Here is a 24,397-nt window from a genome sequence, read left to right as displayed (position 1 = left end):
AGTGATTTATCAAACCCGAAAGCAATTTTGCTCATAGAAACTGTGTCTGTATTTACATTGTCTTAAAAGGAGGTGCAAACGGGTTGGATGCGTAATTGCGCAGACATGGCTGCGGTTAGGAGACATCGAAATGATGAAACAAGATGTAGAGAACATTTTTGGAGTGACGAAAGAAAAAATAATTGAGACATATCCCCCCCCACACACACACACACACACACACACACACACACTTTACGGGATTGTTTTCCACTCCTGATGATTGTGATTGAAAGTGCGCACCAACATTCGGCTACAGTGGGACATAATTATGTGCGCGTGATAGTCATTCAATCCAACTACCCCCCCCCCCCCCCCCCCCCGCACGTGCTTGTTCGCTCACACACACACACACACACACCTATGCACACGAAATATAAATGAATGAATGACTCATGCAATACCTTCTATGACAAAACTCCTCCAACGTCACATTTCCTTGTGTCTGGATCATTCAGTCACTGTTCCCATTTGTGCTGGCACATCCCAGAACACTTTTTACAGCGTATTGTCTCTAGTAACGCACGCAAAACCCTCATTTAAATAGGGCGGTCTCCAAGACTTTGCACCTGTTGTAATTTGCACAAGCAATCTTTGTAAATCACCAGCAAACCATGGTCACACCCCACACGCAAAATTCTTGATTGCACAAGCAAATTAGTACACGCAAATTGGAATCTTAGTAGATCCGGCCTTTAATTGTTTGTCTGTAATGCATTTCTGCCATTTTCATTTCAGATGAAAGATCTGGGTTCAGGTCTAGACCTGGATTGGAGTCTCTGAGGGTCAGGTCAGTTCTCTGTCAAATACTACAGCCCCAAGCAGCAGACATCCTAGAGACAGCGTTCACCTGAGAACTGCATAGAAAACTGCACACTTCATCCGATGACATGGAGCAGCAAGTCTTTTACATATTCAAGCAGAAACATGAGCGAAGTGAAAACAAACCCTAGAGAAAGTCTGTCAAATACAGTTGGAGAAATGACCAGTTGGATGTTTTGCTCATCGTTTATCTATTTGTCCTATGTATGTTATGTACTGCTATAACAGTCTGGAGCACAAATACAAGCATGAGTAAATGATTAAAACTGACCAGTAGCCTGCTGAATGTTTCTTCGGGTCTGTTATTAAATTTAATGTGAAATGGTCAGAAGGTCATCTGATCAGTGAGTCATAGATATAGAGATCTGACGGCTATAGGAAAACCACCACTGTTAATATACTGACAGTCCTGTATTCAATTTTATACTGAAAAATGATGAGCAAAATACTTTTAACTTGCATTCAAGGGTTATTTATGATAATTGGTTCACATTATTTTAACAAAACCAGAGTGTGTGATAGTGATTAGTTCAAAACAATGCTGTTCCACTTTACTACTTAAGCATCTTCATTATTTAATAATATGGGCCTATATATAAAAAATGAGAAAATACAATCAATAATGTTCACAATTTCAACTGTAACCCTAACCTTCAAAAGAGACAATTAAAAATACAGTTAACCCTTTACAGGGCATTCTGAAATCCAAAATGTCAACCTTAGTGTGTTACTGGAGGACATAACAAGAACATATTACCTGTGTGAAATTTTTCAAAATGATATATATATATATATATATGTAAGGGTAGAGACTGCGATCTGGTAGGATCGGCGATTCTACCAGTAGAGACTCCGATCGTAGTCTCTACTGGTAGAAACTCCGATCCTGCCAGTAGAAGGGTTAGGGTTAGGGTTAGGGTTAGGGTTAGGGTTAGGGTTCGGATTGGAGTTTCTACCAGTAGAGACTACGATCGGAGTCTCTACTGGTAGAATCGCCGATCCTACCAGATCGCAGTCTCTACCCAGATATATATATATATATATATATATATATATATATATACATATATATATATATATATATATATATATATATATATATATATATATATATATATATATAAATATATATATATATATATATATATATATATATATATATATATATATATATATATGTATAATACCAGAAAAACACATGTGAGGTGGAAAAAAAATATCACTTTTTGAATATTAGACCAACATAAGTGCTGATCCAAACACCTGTCCACATCCACATTATCCCTTTGAGTATAATTTCTTACATTAGTTCCATTTCTTCATGGTTCCTAACAAAGCAGTTGCAACCACTGTTCATGCAGAGGTGGACCTTGCAGACCCTGTAGACCACATTGGACCTGAGATTATTGCCTCCCAGTCCTCTCCGTAACTGTTGCTGTCACTGTCTTGTAATGTATGTGGAAATTAGCAAAAATAGTCACTTGCCTGATAAAGGGTTAAAGCATCGGATCGATAAGAGTTGTAGCATTGATAAAATCTTAAGGATACCCATCCTCATTCATGTATCTTTTTCAGATCTTTAGTCTCGCATCTCATAAAGGTCTGTGATGGAGATCCACACCCCTAATGCAGACACTCCGCTCCTGTCTGACAGCATACCAAATCACATTTTCTCATGCATGTTTCAGTTCACCAGGAGTGATGTGTCACGTCAATCAAAATGAAACAGAACATGAAGGCTAGATAAGTCATTCTCTTATCAGTTCCATCATATCAGTGGATTTGCCTGAATTTTGGATAGAGGGAGGCATTACTCCATTTTAATTGTCATGGGTGTTACATTATTTGTCAGCTGTTGGAATTTGAAAACTCAACAGAGCGACTTAGCGCTCCGTTCCCACCATTACAGTATTTCTATAATTTACACCGATCAGCCAGGGTTGAAGGGTGGGTTCGTAATTTGTTTGCTCATTCATGTGTCACAGGCAATATGTCAGCCTCCACTGATCTCATTTGGACAAAACCTGAGGAAATGATGCTACTCACGGCTGCACCCAGCATTTAGAACCAACCTGATTGGCCTAAGGTACGGCTTCAAATCAAGGTGTCGTCTGTTTTGAGTTTGCGGCATAAACTTGAATAAATTAGCTTTCCCCTTTGTCTTGGCATGAAGAGTAGGTGGGACTCTCACCTTCTGAAATGTTATATGTCACACAGTGAAGATGACACACTTCCCTGTTGAAGAATGCCTGGAGAGCACCTACTCATTAAACATGATCATTATGAACTGAGAGGTTACAGAGGCGATCTACAGAGGAGTGACCTATTTCTCCCTCCTGAGTGCAGCTGCTCTCTCAGCTCTGAGAGCAGAGGAGGAGGAAGAGGGAGTGGAGAATGTAATGTAGTTTGATATTATGCGATTTTCCAATGACTTACTATGCATCAGTAGCTTGAGACATTACCAGACTAAATAGGGCTGTCTTAACTGTCTGCTCTATATGAGATCTAAATGTAAAGTGGATGTGGTATGAATATTGTATGTCCATCTGAGTTGTCTCTGGTGTAAATTTCTTTTCTATCACGTTATTCTGTCTGGAAAAGGAAGAGAAACATGTTCTGGCCTTGCAATTTCCACTTCGACCACACAGGCCAGCTTGTAACATCGCAGCAAGAGAGACTAATTGACACTACTTGAATGTACTGTGTCAGTCAAAAAGTTCAACGCCCCCCATATTTTAGGAGCTTAATTTCATTATGAGATTGAACACGCAAACCACTAACATTTTCTTCGTGTTTCCGTTTCCCTGAGTCAGCTTTTTTGTGTCACAAGCTGACATTTGCCTTTGAAGATGACTCCTGAGAGTCTAAAGCGAGAGAGCCAATAGTTTAAGGATTTAATTGTGAAGATTTCAGCTCTTAATAGGACTCTTAATTTGGACTTTATTAAAGCCATGTGTGTTGAAAAGGTCAAGCAATTAAGTCTGTAGTAATGTTAAAACCATCAGGTCTGGCGTCGAGACAAGTATACTGTGTTGTCTGCCTGAGGTGTGTATAGATCTAGGACGTTTCCAATTAGATCTGGGTCATTCTATTAAAATAAAAGTCAAGCCTTCCTCAGTGCACAGGTTCATATTACGATGCTCTTAGCATTAAGAGGGACAGTCTCAGCTTTATAAAGCCGCATAAAAGTGAAGGATTTCTTTTGTTGCAGGGTCAGGCATGGGCCAAGGGCAAACTCCTTAAATTTTGGAGCAGATCCATAAAAAAAGTGGTGGAGGCTGTTGGTGTTTTTGACATTTTAACATTGGAGAGCTGCAGGCTAACAGAACTAAAATCTTTTGGCACCACTATAAGTCAGTTGTAGTAACCCATGGTCATTGCCACCAATGGAATCACAGGCCATAATCTGTAGTTAAAACAGTAGTGAGAAGTGAGAGTAATCTAAAATGATTGCAACAGCCACATTCTTTTGTTTGCATGTTTACAAGTGAAATGAGGTTTATATATGTACTTATATAATGTTTCAGTGGAAAGTGCTCTGATTTGGTCTGTTAAGTCCTGATTGATCTTGTTCCAGAGAGATAGGCGCACCAGGGTGAGATGAGAAGCAGATGAAGTGATTATCCATCATGCCTAGTGCCAACAGTACAAGCCTGTGGGGGCAGTCTTTATTTATTTATTTATTTATTTATTAAGGACAGTGCATATTAATGAACATCTACAACAATTGCCGCTGTAAATATGCCAGATTGTAGCAACAGTTCTAATTTCCATCTGTAGTTCCTAGGCAGGTGACAAGAAAGACAATTGACAAATGACAAAGCATCATAAAAACACACAAAACAACACAGTGAGGAAACTCTACTGATGGTCAGAGGCTTGGTTTTCCTTAAGCTGATGTTTAAGTTGTGATTTGAAGGAGGCATATGATTGTGAGTCTCTTATGTTGAGGGGTAAACTGTTCCAATATTCAGTCCCAGTGAAAGAAAGCGTAATCTCTCCAAAAGTAGTACGCTTACGTGACCTGGGGTTGATTCATTTAGTCAAGACTAATTTGTCAATGTTATGTGTCCATAAAATGAGGCCAGCTGAGCCGGAATATACTGAATGAGAAGGACTAAAACTCACAATCCTATGCTAATTCATGATAATAAATGAGGCCTTTAGCCATTGTTTTCATTAAAAAAAAAAAAAAAAAAAAAAAAGGAAAAACATCTATTATTGTCTTAAATGGGCAAGTTCTGTAAGATCTGGCTCCTGAATAATTAATTTTAGAGTTCAAATGAGGTTTATGGAGATTTGCAAATCTTAAAGATGCTGTCAAGAAAACTCTCAAAACCTCAGGTTTGACAGGACTTTGATAAGGACTTCAGAAAAATATAAAATATGAAACTACAATAAAGAACCAGAGTAATCAAAGTTCTGCCCCAGACATATTGTGAAACTTCTGCAGCTCTGGTTAGTGACCACTGTTAAACATTTAAAGATATATTTTCTTTATATCCTTCTTACCTTAATGCTAGTGTCCCCATAAAGTGAAGTAGGTCTTAAATTACATTCATATTTGTCTTAAAAGTTATAAAGTTATCAACTTATTGACCCCTGCAGAAACAGTCCCAGCTTCATTCAGACATTGTTCAGACCTCAATCCCAAATGAATCTCATGATCAATCTGAATATATGTTCTGGACAGAGCAGTGCAGTCAAATGTGACGATGAATGTCACATCTCATGGCCAAGTGAACACTTTGAACAGCGGTGTGTTGTGGTCTCAATCACACAGTGTCAACAGAGCGTGAAGCACCTTAAGATGAATGAAATAAGGGTAAAGAAATCGAATATCATTTCCAAATCAGTTGTTGTGAGGCTGCGTCAACAACGCTAACGACAGCCGGCGGGAAGTCTTAGAAATGCTTTCAAGCTGAAAGTTAATTATCCCATTGGCCACAGCGGGGATTTGTGGATCTGATGGTATCTGTGGCATCCTTTGTAACCACACAATGACAGACTTTGAACTGTGGTGGATCCACATCTGATCTGTAATCAGGATTGCCGGAATGTCGATAAGACATTGAGACAAATGTCACCAGTGACAAATGTGGCTATTGGGTGTCGCATCATTACTGCAAAGAAACAAAGATCCATGAAGTCGTTACATCATTTTCTCTTCTATGAGGAAGTCATCTCTCTTGGATGCTGTATTAGGCCACTTAGTTTGTTTCTCAATTTACTTCTGAAGGACATCCGTTTATAGCTCTGCATTACATCTTCCTTAATCACCATGTCTCCATTACGGCTGGCTAAAATTTGATTGACAACTCTGTCCGAAAGGTCAGAGGAACCCTGCAGTCCTGGAGGATTTGTGGGATCAGCTAAAACCTTTATGTCTTTCCAAAAAAAAAAAAGAACTGTAATGAATGTGACCTGGCCAACCTGGAATTATGACACACAATGTCGAAGTGAAATAAAATTAAAAAATGGAAAAAATTCTGCAAATGTATTCAATCCCCTTGAAATTACAGGCAGAGAAACGAATCAAAATAGGCTTAGAGGATTACTCAGATTCCACAGTTTGTCTTTAAATCAAAAGAAATGAGAAGCAGTTGCTTTTAGATATTTTAATGTAAAAGTTTACCTGAGGATGAGCAAGAAACAGAGAAAAGTAAGATTTGTTTGTAAAAAGGATCATGTTGATGACTAAAAATATTATCCTGACTATAAAGTTGTACTTTTATGACCTTCATTGTGAGTCAAGAAGCATATGGAGCTACTAATTTCTGTCTTAATGCACTTCAGAAGCGTCATCACAGGCTTTCAGCTGCTTTTGTGTTTGATCATGGATGTATAGCACTGAAGTTCAATAAAGCATGGTTTAAAATCCAAACATCCCCAGAGTAGGGCTGTGTGATGTGATGATCTACACTGATCAGCCATAACATTATTACCACTATTATTATGGCAGGTGAAGTGGTAATAATATGGATTATTTCAGTACAGTGGCACCTTTCACTAGGTTTGATTAATTACATAGCAAGTGAACATGTAGTCATTAAACCTGATGTGTCGACAGCAGCAAAAGAGGCAAATCTAGGTCTTGTAGGTCTGCAGGCCTTGCTGGGTGGTCCTGGTCTGGAGTGCTACCCTACCAAAAGTAGGTGCTAAAATAGCTCTGAGTATGACATTAGCAGCTGGTCCTGGAGGTCTGAACATGGGGTTTCCATCGATCGAATTTGGTCGCACAGATGCTCGGTTGTGTTGGGATCTGGTTGTCTTTCTTTAGAACATCTTTGGTTGGCACTAACCATTGCAGACCAGGAAGACCTACAGTTGTGAAGATGCTCTAACCCAGTCATCACCATAATAAATTAACCCTTGTCAAAGTCATTCAGATCCTTAGACGTGCTTATTTTGCTGCTTCCAACTCAACTTCCAAATCAACTTCCAGGATTAAAGGCCTGTTCAACCAGGAATGTCATAATAAATACAGGGTGGGGAAGGAAAATTTACAATATTTTGAGGCAGGGATTGAAAGACAGTGTATGACCAATTAGTTTATTGAAAGTCATGAGAATTTATTTGCCACAAGAAAATTTGCATAATAGAAAATGTTTTTATTCTATGTGTCCTCCTTCTTTCTCAATAACTGCCTTCACACGCTTCCTGAAACTTGCGCAAGTGTTCCTCAAATATTCGGGTGACAACTTCTCCCATTCTTCTTTAATAGTATCTTCCAGACTTTCTCGTAATAGTTTTGCTCACAGTCATTCTCGTCTTTCCATTATAAACAGTCTTTATGGACACTCCAACTATTTTTGAAATCTCCTTTGGAGTGACGAGTGCATTCAGCAGATCACACACTCTTTGACGTTTGCTTTCCTGATTACTCATATGGGCAAAAGTTTCTGAAAAGGTATGGATAATAGTGTTAGGTATGATTATGACATCAATATGTTTGGTTTCAAAACAATTGACGTAGTGCCTGCTGAGAAAAAACAACTAAATGTTCATTGTAAATTTTGCTTCCCCACCCTGTACACAACACAAACTTTTTTTTTTTTTTTAGATAATTCAAAGTACTGTGTCTGGGTAAAATACAGAAACTGACTTGATAGTCTAGCTATTTGACAATGCTGTATGGAGGCTCTGTATCAGTGATTCTCAACTGGTGGCCCAAAAGCGGGTCTCAAACCCATTTTCAGTGGGTCACAGGCCTTTGGGAAAAAAATAATGTTAAGAAGCAAATCCTGCCCATTCACACTTCCCAACAGTAGGTGACAATAATGCACTGTAATGCTAATTAACGCCAGAGATTTCACAGCATAAAAGAAGGCCCAAAACTTTCTATTCATATCATGGTAAAAAAAATGCCTGCATCAGATCTGGTTTTACCTACATTAAGGACAAAAACCTCAGTCCGTCCGTTTACATGACAACTTTTATTCCTGGTTTAATCTGAATAAACATTAGATCCTATTTAAGATGCCCATGTAAACACCTTATTCCAGTTGAAAAAGAATAGTTCGGATTCAATTTAAATCCGAATAAAGTCACTGGTTTAATCCCCTTTTAATTCCGAACTAAATAATTCCTCGGACATGTAAACCCTTTATTCTGTTTGGACTTTATTCCTGTCATTCTGCACATGCTCGTTGTCTTGTCCTGTCGCGGTGACACACACATTCTGTGCTGGCGGAAGAATATGCAATGCAGTCTAGTCAACCCAAACCGTTCCAGTGGGCTATTCTGATGGGATCTACCACCCTGGAAAACCCTGAGGGAATAGTTCATCACCTGTTTTTTTTTTTTTTTTTTTTTTTTTTATTCATTCATTTGTCATGCACTAATGAGTTCAATAAGTGGGCAAATCAGTTTGCACTGCAGTACACCAATTGCCAAGTTCTCGCAGCCCTTCCGTTAGCTTAGCTTAGCCTAGCTTAGCATAATCGCTTCATTCCTTTAGTCAGACGTAGCCAGGCTTTTATAGGTGATTCGTAATATTTTATGAGTGATTTTGTGAAATTCACTTCTCCCTAATCATTACTTTAGTCCGGTGGGGTCAATATGTCCACAAATTGAGGCTCAAATCATGGCCATGTGACTTACTGCACTAACAAAATCTGGGGAAATAAAAACAAATGCAAAGCTAAAACGGTAAAGCAAAGCTAATTTAGCGCATGCATCCCTTCCAACAAAAGATTTTCCAACTTCCGTCAACACAACAGTCCCAAGATTGTATGAGTGCAGTAAGTCGCAGATCTAAAGAAATAATTAGGGAGAATCGGATTTCATAGAATAATTTACAAAAGACAACAAATCACCTTTAAAAAAACTGGCTTCGTGTAACCATGGAAATGCAGTGACTATGCTAAGCTAAGCTAACAGAAGGGCTGTGAGAACAAGGCAACGTGAGCACTGCAGTGCAAACCCTTTTACTCACTTGTCTACCTTATTAATACCTCATGTAAACCTTTATTCACGTTTAACATTTCCATGTAAACAGAAGAGAAAATACTTTAGTTCCGAAGTAATTTCTTCTGGAAAAATAAATCGGATTAAAAAAAAAACATCACGTAACCGTACCCATTGTGATTTGTCGTTAAGCTTGTGTTGGCATGCTATGATATTCTGTATTATCTCTGGCTCAAAACACACCATCTTTGCATTAACTACATTTGAGAATTTTAACTGTAATCAATTTGAATTTGTCATTGAGGGATGATAGTAGGTCCCAAAGCCAGACCAGTTGAGAGCCACTGAGAACACTCTATGTTATAAGTTCTATATGATTTTTGTGTTTCATACAGTGTGACTAGAACTCAAAAAATCTGGATCTGTTATTATGTGGCATCTGTTTTTTAGATGATTGGTTTATTCCAGAAATATTACCATGTAATATTTTGGTTTGGTGTTAATGTCCTCATATTGTACACACCAGTTGGAAAAAAATATAATGTGCAAATCAATTGCATTAAGAAAAAAGTTCCCTCAGTGAAATGTTCCATTAGCATATAATTACCGCATCACCTGCCATTGGTCATAATGATATGGCTTGTGCGTCATGTAGAGCCTTTTCATTCATTACCCACCACTGTTGACACAGCATTGTATGACTAATCACACACTGTTCAAATGTGAATGATGATGTTATTATTTTAAACCGTATCTTAATGGAATGTGCTATTGTGGTTTATTCCATTATTGTGATATATAACTTTATTTCTCTGGACAGCAGATATGAAGTTTCAGGGTTTTTGTAGAAAATATCCCCAATCATTCTAGAATGACTGTTTCTTTACAATGTGGGGAAAATTCTTGTATTTTTAAGTCATGTTGTAGAAAAAAAAAAATATTGCTGTGTGGGTTTTTTCCAGTATCATGCAGCCATAGTCCACACACAGTAGATAATATACACAGAACTGCACAGCACTCAGCGTTTCGCATTGTGCTCCATCAGTATTAAAAATAAGAAATACACAAAACAAACACACACTTGAGTTATCCTAATGTCATATTTTCATTACGATAAGAATCAAAATTTTGTAAAAAAAAAAATAAATAAATAAAAAGAAACAAAAAAAGGATTATCTTAAGTATGATTTGATGTGAAATCCACCCTCCCAGTCACTCTGTTAATGACACACAGACACAATAACAATTACACACTAAAAATTACAACCAGAAAAAAACTATTGCCGAGTACATTTTATTGGGCTGTTATGGTAATTTCCGCTCTGAGCTCTCACAGACAAACAACACGAGGAGTAGATTCAGGGGGAAAACAAGCTCATCACTCATCACGACCTTAGACATGATTTCCACAACAGAGAACTGTAGCCTAGTTCTGTTCCCAAAGGAGGGAGAGATACAAACTCTAATGACTGTTGGCAGCACAAACTAAAGGTGCATTTGCTTGCCTTTTATTATTCCTCATTGTTAAATAATTAAGACCTATTGTTTTTTCCCGGCCACCCACTGTAATGATAGCAATAATTCATATTATGCTGATTAGCGGTGTGACAGGGAGGGCGTAGTGGGCTCCAAATGACATGATTTTTTTTTTTTTTTCCCAATGTTGTAAGCATCGGAAGTGTTTTCCACAATGAGGTGCATGTATGTGAATGAATTAACTCCTACATTAAAGCTGAATTGTACCAAAGCCACTGAAGCATGCAGTAATAAGCGATTCTCTCTAATTTGCAAGATGATTGCTGATCATCCTTCTTCTGTGTTTGCGTGTAGACTCGTGACTTCTACACCTGTGTTTATATCATGTTTTTTTTTCCTCTGGCGGCTGCTATTTCGGTGCATGAGCGACTCGTTAATAGCGCTCTGTGATTACTCCCGGAGCCGAGTTGTCAGGTCGCCGCATCCAAGCTCAGACTTCATGCCAGGGCCGAGATGTGCCACTCAAGTCCAGGGCCAGGAAGTTCTTGCCAATTACCCAGAACGCACTGCTCTGTGTAGCCTGTTAGCAGGTGCTGTGCCTGACTTGGCTTTGACGTAGTGTTTCCGCTCTTTACCTTCACCTTTGCAGCATTGTGAGAGTCACACCACTAACTCAACATACTGTATATATATTATATTTGGTTTTCTGTTTCTTGCTGTGTTTTTCAAGCCAGGACAGGAGGACACACTGCGCATATCACTGTGCTCACTGCATATAGAAAAGCATAAATACCATGTTGATTGTGCCAAGAGTGGTAATTGAAATATTTTCTTTTTGGAATATTTTAATTGGACTTTCATTATCTGAGTTCAGCACCAACTTCAAGGTAAATGGAAACCTGAAAGTGTTTTGAAATTCGTTTTGTGTAGGCACAGCATCTGCCATGGAAGCTTATTAATCAAGTGAAAAACTCAATTTGATATGAGAGAATTTCATTTGACCTTTTCCGAGCGTAAGTGGGTCTTGAATGATAAGTTCTCATGAAAGAGCAGACATCAATAGATCCCTCCACCTTCTGAGACTGTTTGTTGCCTTAGTTAGGAGATAGTCCCGCAGAATGCTGATGAGCCACCGGATGATTAGTCTTAAAAGTTTCCTCATGGTCTGTGTCAAGATAAATTTGAGTGGAGTTGAGGCTTTGCGGTGTGCATGAAGAAGAAAAGCATAAGTATGTACCTGAAGACTCCAGCATCACGTACTATACTGATTCGTCGTTGCTTTATTTGACAGAATGAGTCCAACTTTGGATTGTAATAATTCATTCATTCATTCTCTGAACCCGCGTTATCCTCACTAGGGTCACGGGGGTCGCTTGGAGCCTATCCCAGCTACCTACGGGCAAAGGTGGGGTACACCCTGGACATTTCGCCAGTTCATTGCAGGGCTGACATATAGAGACAAACAATCACTCTTACATTCACACCTATGGGCAATTTAGATTCATATCAGTGCATGTCTTTGGATGGTGGGAGGAAGCCAGAGTACCCGGAGAGAACCCTTGCAGACACGGGGAGAACATGCAAACTCCACACAGAAAGGTCACAGGTAACTGGTGTTGGAATTGAATCCAGGACCTTCTTGCTGTGAGGCACGAGTGCTATCCACTGCACCACCGTGTTGGACTGTAATAAATTAAGATGAATTTATTCATGTTATGAGTGAAATATGAGTGAAATAGGTAGGGATAAGTTCTTACCCTCTTAAGCCTGTTTCCAATGGCTCTGTGTGGCTTAGTAATAAAAACTAACAATTATCTTTGCATATTTAGCTATCACTGTAAACCTAAAGCCTTTCTTACATTATCCATTTATAAAAAACATGCCATCAATACAAGGAAAAACATTTCATGATCCAAAATTCATGCTATATGCTACATTAGGGCTAGGTTCCTATTTTCTAAACTTAGCTGCTCAACCTCACTTTGGTTTTGTTTCTAAGAATTATGTTTTGTAAGTAAGATGTAAGTAAATGTAAGAGTTTACTGTTACATGCCACTGTATTTTTTCCTCCACTGCACAATTAACGTTTAATTTCCTAGAGCTATTTTCATGGAGACTTTACAATTTAAGGTTTCTTAAGTGATTTATCATCATTTAGGGATAAGATAGCGCTAAATGAGCAACAACAGGTTACCCATCTGTACTGGCCAATACACTGTCCAGTTTTACTTCACAAAAAAAAAAAAAAAAATCTTCTCGCCCACCTGGGCAGTGTCTCCTTCAGACTCGGGTCCTCTACCAGAGGCCTGGGAGTCTGAGGGTTCTGCGCAGGATCTTAGCTGTTCCTAGGATTGCGCTCTTTTGGACAGAGATCTCTGATGTTGTTCTTGGTATCTGCTGGAGCCATCCTCTCGGCTTGGGGGTCACTGCCCCTCGTGTCCCGATCACTACTGGTACCACTGTTTCCTTCACACCCCACATGTTCTCTATCTCCTCTTTCAGCCCTTGGTATTTCTTGAGCTTCTCGTACTCTTTCTTTCTGATGTTGCTATCACTTGGGAGTGCTACATTTATCACTACCACTGTCTTCCGATGTTTATCCACCACCACTATGTCAGGCTGATTGGTCATCACCATCTTGTCGGTTTGGATCGGAAAGTCCCACATGATCTTTGCTTGTTTGTTCTCTGTTACCAGAGAACTGGGACCTCCGGTCCATACTCGGTACAGATGTTCCTGTACACTATGCCCGCTACCTGGTTATGCCGTTCCATGTATGCCTTGCCTGCCAGCATCTTACACCCTGCTGTGAAGTGATCCTGCTGTGATGGACTATCTCAGGGGCTTCCCCACACAGCCTACACGTGGGGTCTTGTCTGGTGTGGTAGACCTCGGCCTCTATTGCTCTGGTGTTCAGGGCCTGTTCTTGTGCAGCCATGAGTAATGCCTCTGTGCTGTCTTTCAGTCCAGCTTTTTCCAGCCACTGGTATGTTTTCTCAATATCAGCCACTTCTTCAGTTTGTCGATGGTACATGCCATGCAAGGGCTTGTCCTTCCATGATAGCCCCTCGGGCTCCTCGTCCTTACTGGGCTTTTGTTGCCTGAGGCATTCACTTATCAGCTGGTCATTGGGGGGCATTTTCTTGACATATTCCTGGAGGTTTGCCCCCCTCCTTTCGCTTTGTGTACAGCCTCTGGACTTAGGGTAAAACCCTCCATGCATGGTAAGGAGCTTTCTTGTCTTGATATCAGTGGCTTGTATCTCTTCCAGTGGCCAGGATATTAAGCCAGCGGCATATCTGATCACTGGTAGGGCATAGGTGTTAATGGCTTGGATCTTATTTTTGCCATTCAGCTGACTTTTCCTGTGAGCTGCCTCCTCATGATTACCATTTGCCTGTGGGATCCCCAGGTATTTGTAACTGTCCTGGACATCTGTAATGTTCCCTTCAGGTAGCTCAACCCCTTCAGTTGTGATCACCTTTCCTCTTCTAGACGAAATCATCCGCCTACATTTAGCTTTTTTTTTTTTTTTTAACCTTTATTTAACCACAAAGTCCCTTGAGATGAAATCTCTTTTTCGAGGGAGACCTGACCAAGTGGCACATCAGTACAATACAAATGAACTAACAGAGTATAAAGCTACATACAATTAAGACAACATAAAATGACTAGAAACATAAAAACTAAAAAACTGTTTAAGAATAGCAGTTGCGCACTTCTGTCAGACAGTTTGACAGAAGAGATTTGAATTCACCCAAGGTAATGAAATGCTGAAGCTGAAATGAGTTTTGCAAATTGTTCCATGAGCAAGGTCCATCGTAGGAAAAAGCTGTTTGACCAAGTTCAGAGTGGACTCTGGGGACTCTAAGGAGGAGCCGATGTGATGAGCGGGAGTTGTATCCACTGGTGAATGGAGACAGGAGGCGACAGAGATATGGGGGTAGTTTGCCCAATACAGCCTTGTAGATAAATACAAGCCAATGCCGCTGCCTCCTAAACCTTAGCGAAGGCCATGAGACCAGAGCATACAGTTCACAGTGATGGGTCCTGAATGCAGCATTTGTAATGAAATGTAAAGCACTGTGATAGACTATGTCCAGACAGTGGAGAATTGTTGAAGCTGCACTCCTGTAAATATCTAGTCCGAATGACGTCCCAGTGTCTTTGCTGTAGATCCGAGTGAGGTGGATCAGGGAGTCAATGTCATGCTCATTCTTGGCAGGCAGCTTGATGCACCACACCTGATGCTCACCTGCACAATTGGGTTTGAGTTGGCCTCCAGAGTCGTGTTCCGCACAGGTTGGTGTTCCTCGTCTTACAGTCTCGGGCAATTGCCCTGTCAACCAGTAGCTGGTGTTTGGCACCTCTGGTGATATTGCCTATTACTTTCTGTACTCTGCTCATGTATTGCTCCATGTGCCTACTCATCTTAGCTATGATGCCTGATAAGAGCTTCCATGTGGTTATAGGCCGGTAGTTGGATGGTATTGTTCCGTTCAGGGGGTCCTTTCCTCTTTCCTTACCTCTGCTTAGTTCTGTTAGAAGGCTGACTTCTCTCCATGCCGCCACAATCTTTTCCTCTAGCCTTCTCCTCCATGGGGCAATTCGCTCCTTCTGGCTACTACTCATGCTGTTCATCTTGTAGCCAGGCATCTCTAGGATGACTGTTGCTGCATACATCAGCCAAGGAAGTAGTTGAGTTCCCCCAGGACTTCTCTCTCTCAGGTCAGCTGCCCTTGCATTCAGTCTGGGCTTGGTACCCAATCTCAATATTTGGAGGTGATGGTGAAACCACCCCCAAGCTGACCTGTCGTCCTGGCTCCCCCTTGCCATAGCATCTTTGTACCGTGGATGAGGTACAACGCTGTACCTCATCAATCTCTAGCTGTGATAGCAACTTATTTTGCGGATATTTGAACACTGAGCTCAAAGCCGTTTCTTAGTCAGTGAGGATGTGGGGTTTTGAAGCACCAATTTCTCCTCATTTCTCCCCTCTCTCACTGGGGCTACTCCTGTAGTAACACAGCATCAGTACCATGTTCTCTGCCCTGCTCCATGAATGTCTTGTTCCTGTAGCCAATTTGACATCAGGATGTCCTGGTTCCCCAACACCTGACACTAACCTTGTTGTCCCGGGCGACGTCCAAGCCGGTATGACTCTATCATTTATTGTAACGCTCATTCAGAGGTATAGGCATATAGTGTAAAGGGGCCTTGCCCAAGGGCCCACCTGGATCCATACTTCGGTCCTGCCGGGATTCGAAGCAGCAACCTTCCGCCCCAAAGCCACACACACAGGGTGCGATTTGTCAGAAAAACGGGGTGGGGGGTGGGGGGGTTGGTTTTCATTTGTCCAACAGTTGAACATTCATCTTTAATGCAAACTAAAACTACATGAAACATTTAATTTTCTGTGACAGCCACACCTGGGATGTGGGAGGTGGACTAATTAAGTTTCAGGACCATGGATAAGGGCCGATTACACTAACATGGTAGAGGATTTATGGCCAACGGGCAACTCAATCAGACTGTAAAATGGAACATAAAACCTAATCGATTAAGATGCAGTTGAACATGTACATGTTGGGGCGGGTCAAACAAATTTCACTGTCAGACACACAGAAAGAGACACTGAGAGAGATAGGCAGGGTATACAATGTATTTATGTGCATGAGGACGTTCGCAAATTCCGAGATTGCCGATAGTACGGTTCAGGTGAAAGTTAACGCTCCCACAGAGTCGGGCGCACTGTGTGTGAACTGTGAGCAGTGCGGACTCCGCGCACACTGTCCACGTGCATTGTCTGTGGACATTTGAGGTTTCATTGTTGAGCGTATCAATTTCCTGCTTGTCATTTCAATTGGTTTTTTATCAGTGATGGGGTTTGCCCCCCCCCCAACAAATCACACCCTGTATATTTGTATATTGTTTTTTTGTATTGTTTCTTGCACTATACATCTGTATAATCAGTGAATTCCCATTGTGGGATCAACAAGTCTAATCTTTCTCTTATCTCTCTTATCTTATCTTATCTCCAGGGGCTGTGGCGCCTTCTCTCACTGGGGTCTGCCCCTTTCTGGTGGGTGGGGGTCCCAGTTGGCCCTCTCCCACTGGTTGGGATGCGGCGCTATGTCACTGGTGCCTGGTTGCCGGGGTCGGCGGCCAGTTTTCTTCATTGTATTATATTGCACCAAACTAGGGATGTAACGATTACCGGTATAATGATAAACCGCAATAAAATTGCAGACTGTTAGTATTACCGTTTAAATTCTAATTATCATGATAACGTGTTTGATTACCGCACTTTTAGGGGATAAAACGCCTGTGTAAAGATCTGCTTTAATGTCAAATATTTGAGTATAGTTTTAATTTATTACAATTTTGATTTTCTATACCTAATATTTGGAACCAATATTCACTTTTAAAGTCTTTGAAAAGGTTTGTTAAGCATCTTTGTGTTATTTATGCAATAAAGTATATACATTTTTCAAATCAGATTTTATATATATTTTTTGTGTATGTTTTTTGTCCTTTTGTGTTGATATAGTAGGCTAAAGTAAAAAAATAATAGACAGATGAGATAGATGAAGTTGTGCTGAAAAAAAAGATACCAAACATGGGTATAGTAAACATTTTTTTATATAGTATATAAAGGCAAAATCAAAAGTACTGAAAAACAGCCAAAATAGGCTCAGACCCCTAGGGGCTAATACTTGAATGTTTCTGCAACAGAAGGTACATTGTGCCAATTATTTTATTTTATTATTATTATTTTTTTTTTAAATACAACTTGGTTAAATTATTTCAGTGTGTGTATAAGTACTTTTTGAACATTTTGAGCACAATTTCAACAATACCGCGATAATAATGATAACCGTGATCATTTTGGTCACAATAACCACAATATGAAATTTTCATATCGTTACTTCCCTACACCAAACATTGCATAGTTGTAATGGAAGGAAGTTGACCAAGTACTAAATTATCTGAAAATAATACTGCAGAAGTGCTACCTTGAGGTACCTAAAATGCCAGAAATGCTACTGATAATTTCACAACAGCTTCTATGCTATTGAGGATTTTTTTCCTCTCTGTGGATTAGAATGATGTAGATGCATAATAATAATTAAAGAATACATTGTTTCTAATCAGATAATTGACACAAAAAGTTGCCCCAGCACCTAAGCCACCCATAAAACCAAGAAAAACCCTGAGGTCTACCTTCATGTTTTCTGAATTTCATTACAGAGAAAATTCAGGGGTGTTAAAATTATAAAGTTGTAAAACCCTAGGGGGGATCCAGGAGCCTAGTGAATAAAGTTTTCTCTAAATATCAGCTTTAACGTGTGGATTTACAGTCAATTTTGCATAGATATAAAGGAAAACCCATCTTAGAGTGAATTAATTGGACTGATCAAAAAGTAATTTATTTCACTGAGAAGTCTTCTGTGTCCTAAGTTATATATAAGTATAGGTGCAGGTACTGGGGACTTTTAACATTTGAAATCATTTGTAGGTCATCATCAAAAAGGGGGTTTATCAGGTGATCTATGTGAATCTTGTAATATTTGAGCTACATTAATCTCAGAATGGCTAATTTTACCTTAATTAAGTTAAAAAGCATGACATTTCCAAACCTTTCAACAACTTCACTAAATTTTCACTAAGTTTTTCTTATACTTTTCTGGGTTTGTATGTGTATATACAATAGACACTATGGATAACAGCATTTTATACCATAGCAGATGCTGAGGCTTTAATTTGTCATGAAGTTTCGCAGCAAGTTTAGTTCATAGCTTTAGTTATCTTAAGTATTAGTTGGGGTTGTGGAAGTGTATAATTTACATGAATGTGGATTTGTCCAGACATAGTGGAGGGACTATGTCTCTCAGCTGACCTTGGAATGCCTCAGTGTCCCTGCAGAGGAGCTAGAGGAGGGGGCCGGTGGAGAGAGAAGTCTGGGTTTTCTGCTTAGGCTGTGTCCCCCACAACCCCCAGACCCGAATAAGAGGAAAAAGATGATGGAGGAGTGGACTTCATATTGTTAAATAGAGAAGTCGTGCAAGTGTAGTCACTGTTAAAGTAAGGCAAAACATCTTGTTCCTCTGCTGAGATATTATGCAAACCACTGGATTGCTTGTTACTAGATTTAGATGTATTTTCCTTTGCAAAGAAAAACCTGCCTGACAAAGTTATTTTTCTTAGGCTCATTTCCCAGAAACAAGACTCGTGTACTCTTGTTTGGAATTGCATCTGTTGTGTGTCTCCCAGTTTTCCAGCCTTTGCATTTCCCAGGTCTTTATTTCTTCAAGATTCACATCAGATTCCTTGACCTGTCTCTGTCTTTTTTTCTTTTTTTATTACAGGGACGGTCTGAGGAGTGGAGCCCATATTGCGCTGGATGAGAGCCAGCTGTGTCAGGTACCGTATGCTACACTGACCTCAGATTACTGTCCGTTTGTCAAATTGCTGCTCAGTCAGGGATGTAGCCTATTTTCTCTTATGAAAGCACTTTCATAACAGGCGGTGGTTCCGTATTTCACACAGCCTAGGCCAGAGGAGACCAAGACCTAAAACAAAAGCCTTAAATAGACGTTATTGTTTCTTCCGAGGTTCACTGCTTCAATCTTGCTGTTTAATGAAGCGGGAACTTTATCACCCCTGCATGAATTTTATTCTCCTAAATTCACTTTGTCATCGAAGGGAATTACTAGATGAATAATTGAAAGCTAAGTACAGTGTATGGTGTATTCCAGTGTTTCATGTCAGCTCCTTCCTGTCGCTTAACGCTGTTCAACATACGATGTCAAACTGGGAGTGTACTCTATAAAACTGGAAATTTTGAGAATTTCATCTAATTCAAACTGAAAACACATGACCTTCCATTTGTATATGAGCTACTTTGTGTCCTAATAAGCAGAACTCTGAACTTGAGGTCTGCATGGGGTCTGACTATGGCCGGTCCCATATCATGATTAGTCTAACTGGGTCATGTAATAGCTGTTGAGCTGCTGCAGGTCTGTCCGATGCCCCGCTGTGAGAAATCTGAGCCGACGCACTCAGCTCCGTTGGTAGGTCATACTCACTGCTGGAAATAATTGTGTTTTTAGAGGTGAGATGCGCTTGTAGAGTGTGTAGAAAAAAGATGACATGTATCGCTTCTCATTGCAGCTGTTGCATTGTTTTAGCACATCATGAAGTCAGGGTGTAGGATGACATTCGTGGTGCCACTGGTCTGGATTTCAGTTGAATACACTATGCCTCTGGTATCAGTTTCTCATCAGATCAGACCGTCCTGTTCTTTATGTCAGATTGGGGAAATTGATTCATGCAAGGTTTGTATCACTTCTTCATGTTCTGGGTGAAAGGCAGAGATTTGGTGTAATAAAGACCTTTAGAGTTCTAAAGGGATGTGACAAATACTCATCCATTTTCCTTTGCCTATTCAGATCTAAGGAAGATTTCACTTCAAAACTTTTCATACAAGTGGAGATGTGAATGATGCAAAACATATTCGATAAAATGTCCAGATAGATTCACACCACTTCATTCATATAGTCTTTTTAAGTGCCTTGAGATAATCATGTATGATGAATGGCACTAAAGAACTACAACTGAATTGAATTATATATACATTTTAATGGATACAACATCATCTGCAGCCTGTTTGACCTTTGGTGTCTTCTACTCCTATAGGTCCATGTACAGTGTTGAGATAAAAAAGCACATATTCAGGATTAATATAATGTTAAGTGGCAGAATTCTCTTCGTATTCATTGTGGTGTTTAGATTGGTCTTGACTTTGAAACAGGCTTCGAGACTACTTCTTGAATGTTTTGTTTTTGTCTGGGTCTCATTTGCATTTGTACTTTTCTTGTGTACAACACACACAACACTCAAGATTTGACTTAAGTACCTGTCCATTCTCTGATTTATTTGTAACCTAATCACTATGTAGGAAATCTCCACAATGTCAAAACAATACATATCTTCTCCCCTTCAGAAGTTTAAGCACCTCAAATATACACTACCAGGCAAAAGTTTGGACTCACCTTCTTATTTAAATGACATGAGATGGACCACAGATGGCCAACAAGTGCTCAGTATCATTTGGAACTCCTTCCAGACTTTTGGAAAAAATTTCAGGTGATTACCTCATGAAGCTCGTCGAGAGAATGCCAAGAATGCACAAAGCAGTTGTAAAAGCAAAATGTGGCTATTTTGAAGAATCTAAAATATAAAACATGCTTTGAGTTTTGTCACATCTTTTTAAACTACATAATTCCATATGTGTTCATTCATAGTTTTGATGCCTACAGTGAGAATCTACAATGTAAATACACATAAAAATAAAGAAAAAACAAGTGAGTCCAAACTTTTGCCTGGTAGTGTACTTCAACAATGTTATTTTAGTGTTATGGTGAGAACTGGTTTGATCATAATGGACTGTAATCAAATTTGTTTCCCTTGCTGTGTATCTAGTTGCGTCTTCACCTTGCCTTCAACGATAACCTGGAACCTGTAAAAGATAATTACATGGCACATACGGCACACATGCTATCAAACGTGCACGAGGATGATCGACAGCAAAGGGCTGACATTCACTATTGATTAAATAGATTTTAAAATGTTGATTAGCTGGACATAGTTACATATATGGAGGCATCTCTGCGTAACATACTAACCATGCAGTATTCAGATGCTGTTATCATCCTATTCAGTTATTGATTATGTCTCTTTCCAATCTCCCTCATCTCTACTGGATAAATTCATTTTGGAGTGTATCAAGAATGAATGAGACTGGGATTGTAGCTTCACTTTCTTGACAGTAGATTTCACTGTTGGGAAAGTTAAATTTTATTTCCACATCCTGAAATTGTACAGTCCACTTACTCCGCAGCTTGGCAGTGATTTTGGGAATGGTACAGGAGCTACGGATATTGAAGCCAGTGGTTAAATTGGCTGTTGTAAGGAGGGGGAGCCCTTGTGTAGCCTACAGTCAATGGCCAATAAAATCCGCTTCATGGAATTGTCAGACGTCATATCATAACGCATTCTATGATTGTAGTATCTCAGTATGTCAACATCAGTGTGCTGCTCATCTAAACTATGATCTATTCTAAAAGGATCCTAGAATTCTAAAGCCTAGACAGCAGAGTTGGCTACACTTCTTCGGCTTGTGAACTACTTTTAAAATGACCAAGATAGAATAATCTACCATCACTATATATTATTACATATATTAGTGGATAGCTCATATGGTAATATTACTAACATTTATGTCAGTGGTTGGATAGCTTAGTAGGTAACATTTCGTACTGCGGTATGGGAGACCGGGGTTTGAATCCTGGTAGGTGCGAAACTCAAACCACTTTACCCATGCTAATTTAGTTAATTACGATTAGAATGTGTTATGACATAACATTCCAATGTAGCCGATGTGGGTGTGCCTTTGGGTCGTCTTGCACTTATTCAGCTTCATAGTTTATTTTGTTTATCAGGAGATGAAATTAAATAACAGAAATAGTAAAGGGTTGTTTTACATTGAGGGAGAGGGAGCTAAGCTTTGGTGGGGTTTGCTGTGGACCTAAGGAGGCGGAGCTTAGCTCCAGTGCTCTCTGGCCCAATTTAACCTATGATTGAACCACAGTCTAGAAAGATGAGGGTGGGTCTTGGTCAATACTCTGTGGCAGATGTTTTGTCCCAGTCCTGCCCTAGTATATGGTGGTACTTACAGGGATTGGACAAAATAATGGAAACACCTTAAAAAATCAACAAAATATAATTTAATATGATGTAGGTCCGCCTTTTGCGGCACTTACAGCCTCAATTCTCCTAGGTATTGATTCATACAACTTGTGAATTGTTTCCAAAGGAATTTTAAGCCATTCTTCAGTTAGAATACCCTCCAACTCTTTTAGAGACGATGGCGGTGGAAATCGACGTCTTACTTGAATCTCTAAAATTGACCATAAATGCTCAATAATGTTGAGGTCTGGGGACTGTGCCGGCCATATGAGATGCTCAGCTTCATTAGAATGTTCCTCATGCCATTCTTTAACAATTCTAGCTGTATGGATTGGGGCATTATCATCTTGAGGTGAAGGTGTTTCCATTATTTTGTCCAACCCCTGTACTTATGTAGTTACAGCCACAAATTTCATTCCATAAGAAAACATAAATTATCTATGTACTTCTCTAGCCTCAGATGAATGTGGGATGGGCCATCACTCACTGGAAATGTGGATTGTGCTCAAACCAACCAGTACTCTAGTCTTTTTAAGAAAAAATAGATGATGTGCACTTGTGCTTTAGACCACAGATGAAACTACAGAAGAAAACTGGTCTATCTGTATGTAACTCAACATTGTAGTGCTTGATAAGCCCATGTGGTTCTATCAGGTCTGGATGGTTTTGAATGTGGTGTTGTGTTACAGACCAGAGAGCACAGTGTTCATCTTAGGCTTGAATCCTTGTCCTTCATACACGAAATATTCAAATACTTTCCTTTCTTAGAGAGACATTAATTTTAGATATTTCAGCGATTTTCTCATACATTTGTTGACTGGATGGTATGTTACAATCAACCTGTCTTAAATTACTTTGTCATTTCATTATTTTTAATTAATTATTGCTCCTACTTCAACCTTTTCATGACTGTTTTGCTGCTTGAATGTACAGAATGTATATACATGTACCCAAAAAAAACTATGGCATGACCTATGTTGTGTAATCATCATCCCTAATGAAATACAGGGTGGGGAAGCAAAATTTACAATATTTTGAGACAGGGATTGAAAGACAGTGCATGACCAATTAGTTTATTGAAAGTCATGAGAATTTATTTGCCACAAGAAAATTTACATAATAGAAAATGTTTTTATTCTATGTGTCCTCCTTCTTTCTCAATAACTGCCTTCACACGCTTCCTGAAACTTGCGCAAGTGTTCCTCAAATATTTGGGTGACAACTTCTCCCATTCTTCTTTAATAGTATCTTCCAGACTTTCTCGTAATAGTTTTGCTCACAGTCATTCTCTTCTTTCCATTATAAACAGTCTTTATGGACACTCCAACTATTTTTGAAATCTCCTTTGGTGTGACGAGTGCATTCAGCAAATCACACACTCTTTGACGTTTGCTTTCCTGATTACTCATATGGGCAAAAGTTTCTGAAAAGGTATGGATAATAGTGTTAGGTATGATTATGACATCAATATATGTTTGGTTTCAAAACAATTGACGTAGTGCCTGCTGAGAAAAAACAACTAAATGTTCATTGTAAATTTTGCTTCCCCACCCTGTACAAGTCACATTTCAAAGGCATATTGTAATATCACTGCATTATTGTTTTAATTGAATTGTTTCAATTATTTCTTATTTCAGGTTATAGAAATATGATTAGAAAATTACCCTTATAGAAATTACCCTTCAAATAACCATATCCAAATAATGGATCAGGGCCATAAATTTGCACATTTAGGTCAAGACAGGCCAGAATGTCTTGTTTGTGTGACGATTATACAGGGTGTCCACAAAGTCTCTTTACAATTAAAAAAATATTCCAACAGCAATTGATGAGATACATTAATCAGATTTATTCTATGTACTCAGTGGTTATCAAAGTTTTAATCACATTGCATTTGTGT

The 24,397-nt window shown here is 39.4% G+C and overlaps 1 protein-coding gene across 4 annotated transcripts in view; it reads left to right on the top strand.

Moving 5' to 3' along the window:
- LOC115435550 (beta-1,3-galactosyltransferase 1-like) overlaps positions 1–24,397 on the top strand; it is a 266,798-nt gene that overhangs the window by 111,323 nt on the left and 131,078 nt on the right. For all 4 annotated transcript variants that reach the window (XM_030158054.1, XM_030158064.1, XM_030158038.1 and 1 more), the window contains one exon: positions 19,116–19,170. The gene's annotated coding sequence lies outside the window, so the exon portion shown is untranslated. The remainder of the gene's footprint in view (positions 1–19,115; positions 19,171–24,397) is intronic.

Source organism: Sphaeramia orbicularis, chromosome 2 (genome assembly GCF_902148855.1).
Source record: "Sphaeramia orbicularis chromosome 2, fSphaOr1.1, whole genome shotgun sequence".
Taxonomy (NCBI): Eukaryota; Metazoa; Chordata; class Actinopteri; order Kurtiformes; family Apogonidae; genus Sphaeramia; species Sphaeramia orbicularis.
The sequence above is the reverse complement of the archived record's forward strand: the minus strand, read 5'-3'. Positions and strand labels throughout refer to the sequence as shown.